Source organism: Acinonyx jubatus, chromosome D1, assembly GCF_027475565.1.
Source record: "Acinonyx jubatus isolate Ajub_Pintada_27869175 chromosome D1, VMU_Ajub_asm_v1.0, whole genome shotgun sequence".
In the NCBI taxonomy this organism is placed as follows: Eukaryota; Metazoa; Chordata; class Mammalia; order Carnivora; family Felidae; genus Acinonyx; species Acinonyx jubatus.
In genome coordinates, this window is record NC_069390.1 from 871339 (window position 1) to 876979 (window position 5641).

Here is a 5641-nt window from a genome sequence, read left to right on the forward strand (position 1 = left end):
CTGGGCAGATGGTGGGCGGGGCACCTTCTTCAGGGGGGTTCCTGCTGCCTCTGGCTGTTGGGGGCTGGGGGAGAACGCTTATCCATTCAGAGGGTGGGGGAGGGGAGGAGTCCCGCGTGGCCCTGCCCTGGGCCTCAGGACACGTTTATCTACCCAGCAGGCCTTGTGTGGTGAAGGAACCTTCTAGAACAAGGCTCCATCTTTTTCCCACAAAGCTTCAGGTTCCCCATCACACTGACGCTGGGCTCAGTGGGCATGCACGAGTGTGTGTGCACGAGTGTGTGTGCGAGTGCACGAGTGAGCTTGTGTGTGCACTCGCGGGCACGCAGCCCCACCGCAGACGGAACCCGTACCCCTTCCCCTGTGCCCCCTGCAACCCCCAGATCTGCCGAGAACCTCCAGGTTCCTAAAGCCCCGCCCCCTCTTCCTCAGACGGGCCCCTTCCCCCCACCACCCCCCCACCCCGTGCAGAGACGCACCAGCCCCACAGCAGCACCCGGGCGTATGGACAGGGCCGGCCCTTGGTCCAAAGACCTGGCCAGGCCAGTCCCAGGTGGGGTGGGACCGCCCTTTACAGTTTATGGAGTGCACCCACCGGCACAGGCTCGCCCTCTCCCCTGTGAGTGGAGGGCAGAGCACCCAAGGGCCCGGAGCCCTGCTGGGTCCCAGCCCTGCCCGACCCAGCTGCCGCGGCGGCCACACGGCACGCGGAGCTGACCTCAGAGTTCGACCCCTCCTGTCGGTGACCGGCTGCTGGCGTGGGGGCTCCCTTGGCCCCGCGGGATGGCGCCGGCCACGCAGGGGCAGGGGACGGGCTGCAGGCCCCGAGGCGGCCCTCCTGGGGCAGCACGTTCGGTGCCGGGAGCCGCTCCGCTGACCGGCTGACCCCGCAGCTGTGGGCGGCACCCGACCCGGTGCCACTGACCCCCCCGAGGGGATCAGGTGTCAGGGCGCGCCACCTCTTCCTGTGGGTGAGGTGACTAATCCCCCGCCCCCTGGAGAGAGCAGGGCCCCCTGCCTGGAACTGCAGCAGGACAGCAGGAAGGAACCCGACAGGGGGCAGCCCACGGCCCCTGCCCGCATTACGCCAAGTTATTTCTGGAAGGAGCTACAAGCTGGGTGTGGTCACCAAGGCCACCACGAGGCTCTTCCCACGGGGGAGGCTCCTCCAGGCCGTGGCTTGGGGCCGCCACCCTCGGGCTCCAGGAGGGTGTGGGGGATGGGCTGTCACCTCTGGGGCGGAGGTATGTGGCCAGAAGAGGCCCCAGTGGGTCAGGGCTGCCCCGGGCCCCTCGAGACCTCACCTCCTGCGGCCTCCGTGGGAGTCTGGCCTTGGGGAGCCCTTGGGGGCTGGGCGAGGGGTTTGTGGCTCTGACAGGGAAGGGGTGCTGCACGCCCACACTTGGAGAGCACAGACTGGGGGCGAGCTTCTGCCCAGGGACAGGGAGGCCAGGTGTTCCCAGAGACGGGGGACGAGAGGGACGCAGGATGCTGGGGAGCCTATGGCCGTGGCAGGCGGGTCAGGTCACAGTCATCTCCTGACCTGTCCTCTCAGCATCCCCACACTGTCCAGGGACACTGGAATCTGGCGGACTCCTGCCTCCCCCAACCGGCCCTGAGCCGTTGGAGAAGGCTGCTGGGTCTGAGGCCAGATCCCCGGGCACAGCTCCACCGGACGCTGGAGACACAGGGCTGCCTTTGGGGTGCGCCCTTCCGGGTGGGCGAGGTGTCAGGGGACGCCTGTGCGGGACCTGGGCACGCCTCCGCCCAGTGACACAGTGACACAGTGACACGGCCTGTGGACCAGAGGCTGCAGACGACGCGCCCACCTACAACAGAATGGCCAGAAGCCGCCAGGACCACTGCACCCCGGCTCGGCAGAGGGACTCACGACCCCGGACACCGCTGGGAACGTCAACAGGGCGCCGAGAACGACTGTTCCAGAGGGGAACACGCGGGGCACGGAACAGGACCCCACGAAGGAGCGGAGGCGAGGGCACTGCCCAGGCGCGTGTCTGTGAGTCGTCTGACCCACGTGGCCCAGGTGGAGCTGCCTCGGTGTGGTCTGGGGAGGCGCGTGGCAGACGCGCTGTGTCAGGGCTGCTGCGACGTCCGGGTCCACGCGACAAAGGGCACAGCGACGTGGGGGCCAGGGTGCACGCTGGCGGGCGTAGCACAGCAGCCCCCGCGCGCCAGAGGGGCTCCTGCCCGCTCAGCGGCCTGGCGGGACCGGGCACAGGTGGGCAGGCACACGCATGACTTGGAACAGAGCCACAGGGGAATAGGGCAGAAAGGGCGACTCGAGTGGCTGAGGTGGGAGATTGTGGCGTCCGCGGGTGGGGGTCCCAGTCTGTGCGGATGCAGGCGTGGCTGAGGGGGGCCAGGACAGGCGGACAGGTGGCCAAGGTGGGCGTCGGGGTCAGCGAGGACCGGGCCTCAGCTCTGAGTGAGGGGGCCCTGGGGGTGTGGACAGAAGCGGTCCGGCTCAGCCTTGTCCTTCAGACCCCCGCTGCCGGAAGAAGGGGGAGACCAGCGGGGAGCGAGGCGGGGTCAGACGTAAAGGTGACAGGTCAGCCAATGCACAGGGGGAAAGAGGGCGGCTGAGGGAGGGGCTGGGAGGCGGGAGCTCAACAGTCCCCACCCCACCTCCCCCATGCTGCCCTTGACCATTAGCTGCCCTGTGAGGATGTCAGGTGGACAGGCGGGTGCGCTGGGCCGGGACAGGGCAGGAAGCAGCCCTTGCTGGGCTGGGAAAGAGGGGGCAGCCCTCCCACTGGGGAGTTGGGACATCAAAGGAGTGAATGTAGACAGAAAAGACGGGGGGGGGGTGTGGAGTGGAAGGTGGGGAGGGGAGGGGATGGGGAAGGGGAGAGGGAAAGGGACAGGAGAGGAAGGGAGGATGGGAAGGGGAAGGGAAGGGTGGGGAGAGGAGGAGAGATGACCAGAAGAGAGGGGATGGGGGAAGGGAGGGGAGGGGAGGGGAGGGGAGGGGAGGGGAGGTGGGCCTTCTGGGTGTCCTCCAGAGACAGAACCTGGTCACGGGAGAGAGTCCTTTGACCAGATTTAAAATACTAGCCGTGCCCGATGACCGAGGGTGTTGGCGACATAAAGTAGGGATTTCTGTCCACGGGGAGAGGGTGACCGAGGTGGGCAGGGCCTGGAGAAGGTGTTGGCTGTGTCCACAACCTCTGTAGTGGTGGCTTTCTCACAGGTCATAAAATCCACCCGTGTCACACCCAGGTTCTTGTTTCTTTACAGAATAGAATAAAAATAAATTGTGGCGTTACCGTTATAAAGCCTGCACTCTGGTCCTAGACGGAGGTTCGGGAGCCGAGGCGGGGTGAAAGCAAGACCCGCCCAAACCATTAGGCATGTTTCTGATGGCGGGGGGGGGGGGGGGGGGGGTCGGCTAATGAGATTGTGATCAGCCCAGGGGCCCAGGACCCCTGCCTGCCCAGTGCCCAGCTCAGGGGCTGGCGGGAGGGTTCCGGGAAGGGTGCCCAGGACAGGTGCACGCTGACGCGGCCCCAGGAGGACAACAGCCCAGGCAAACAGCCTGGGTGGCCCCCTGTGGGGCTCAGGGAAGGCAGTGCCCCTGGCCCCGCTCAGTCTGTGCCGCCACCGAGCTCAGGGCTACCCCGTCCCTCGTGAGCACGCAGGTCGCTTGGCCTATGCAGTGACAGAGCAGGTGAGGTGCCCTGGGGCAGCCCGGGTGTCTGGAGTCTGTCCCCGGGTAGTAGCCCCGACCTCGCATCCCTTAGGCTTGGTTTTGAGGGTCCCAGGTAGCGCTCAGGGGTGAGGGGGCTTCTGCCCCCCAGGGCGTTCCACCCCCACAGCCACTGGCCGCGGGTCCCAGGGGGCAGCTCCAACCTCATCTAGTCTCATTTCTGGGGAGGGGTCTGTAGCCCCAGCCTGGACAAGATTCCTCTCGTCCGGCAGCCTTGCTCTGTCCTCAACTGGGGCTCCCAAGCCTCCACGGGGCCACGAGAGGGCCAGCCAGTGTTTCGTGGAAACCAGCAAGAACCCAGGCCCTGCGGAGAGCAGTGCTGGCAGGGGCCCCGGCCCACAGTGGGTGCAGTCACATTCCCAACACCTCACCTGCGTGGTGGGAACGCGCCTGGCTCGTGGAGCCAGCTGAGCTCTCGCCGGGACTCCGCCTGCCGGCCCAGGGTCATCACAGACGGCTGTCCCTGGCAGTGTCCACGCCTCTCCGCTCCGGGCATCGGGGAAATGGAGTCTCTCCAGCAACAGCTGGGCTGGTTTCGCAGCTCCGATCCTGGAGAAGAAGGCGCACGGCTCATTTGTCTGCCGGTGGGCGCACATCACACGCCCGCACAGTCCCGGCGTGACGTGCGGATGTGGACACAAGAGGGGGCACCGCAGCCCTGGGAACAGCAGAGGCCCCTCCTCCAGAGGGCCCTTCCTGGGCACAGGGGCGTGGCCCTGACCCTCACCCAGAAACGCACAGGTCCGGCTTACTGTGCGTGCCCCCGGGGGCCTTCCTGTGCACCTGCCTCCCCACCCCACCAACCCCTGCCCCCGCCAGGAGCCAGGTTCACAGTTCAGAGTTAAGTTCACCGACCACCGACCTGGGGACAGTTCTAACTCCAGCCTGTGGTCTCATGGCCCAAGCACTGGGATGTAGTCTCGTGTCCCCAGGAGCAGCCTGGACGGTCACCCCTAGTGTGACCTACTTACCGATAGTCAGCTGTGTCCTGTATGTCAGGATGCAGCGGGGGGACACAGAACCTAAGCGAGAAGACACCCAGGAACGACCCCTGATGGCCTCCCCAGGAAAATGCAACCGGGGGAAGCCGGGGGCTTCCGGACCGTTCTGGGAGCCGCACCCTCTAAGAGGGATGGATCCCAGAGAGGGGTTGTGCTCTGCCACCCAGCCTCTCCAGTGCTGGGGCCTGAGCCAGGACAAGGCTGGACACACCCCCAGTCGCCTCTCCTGGCTACTCGTCACTGCTGGGTCTCTGCCGCTGGTGGGGTGGGCGGAGGGGGGGCCGGTCAGCGGGAGGGCCTGGGTGTGGATGCCCGGCCGCCCCGGTCACCCAGACCGACGCCTCTCTCCGCACGTCACGCACGTCACGGGGGACATGGCCCCAGGCTGTGTGGGCTGCATCTGGGCCCCTCTGCCAATCTTGTGGCTGTGAGTCAACACTGGGGTTCCTGGAGGGAAGGGAGGGTCTGTTTGCTGGTCGACACTTGCTAATCTCTGCCTTCCACTGGGACACTGGGGCCCCTTCTGCTGTGTTAATCCTGAGCAAACCAGGCTCCGTGGCTTGCCTCTGACCTTCTCTTCTGTCCACACCTGCCCTGCCCGCGCTGGGGCCACGCTGGGCCAAGCCTGCCCCGGCCCCCACCTCAGCGGGTTCCAGAATCTCCCTGCTGCTGCTTCTCTCCCATCCAGGGCTGCGGGCAAGGAGAAGGGAGAGGGAAGGTGGGGAGGGGGAGGCACCTGCCCCGGGACCTGCCGCAAGGCAGGGCCCCCGGAACCGAGGGCCTGTGCACGCACATCTGACACCTCCTCGGGCTGGCTCTGCCCTCGAGATGCAGTGGCTGCCCCTCCGCTGTCCCGTTTCCTCCTCCCCCACTGCTTCCCTTCCCCTCTGCTGCTCAGAAAGGAGCTTTCTGG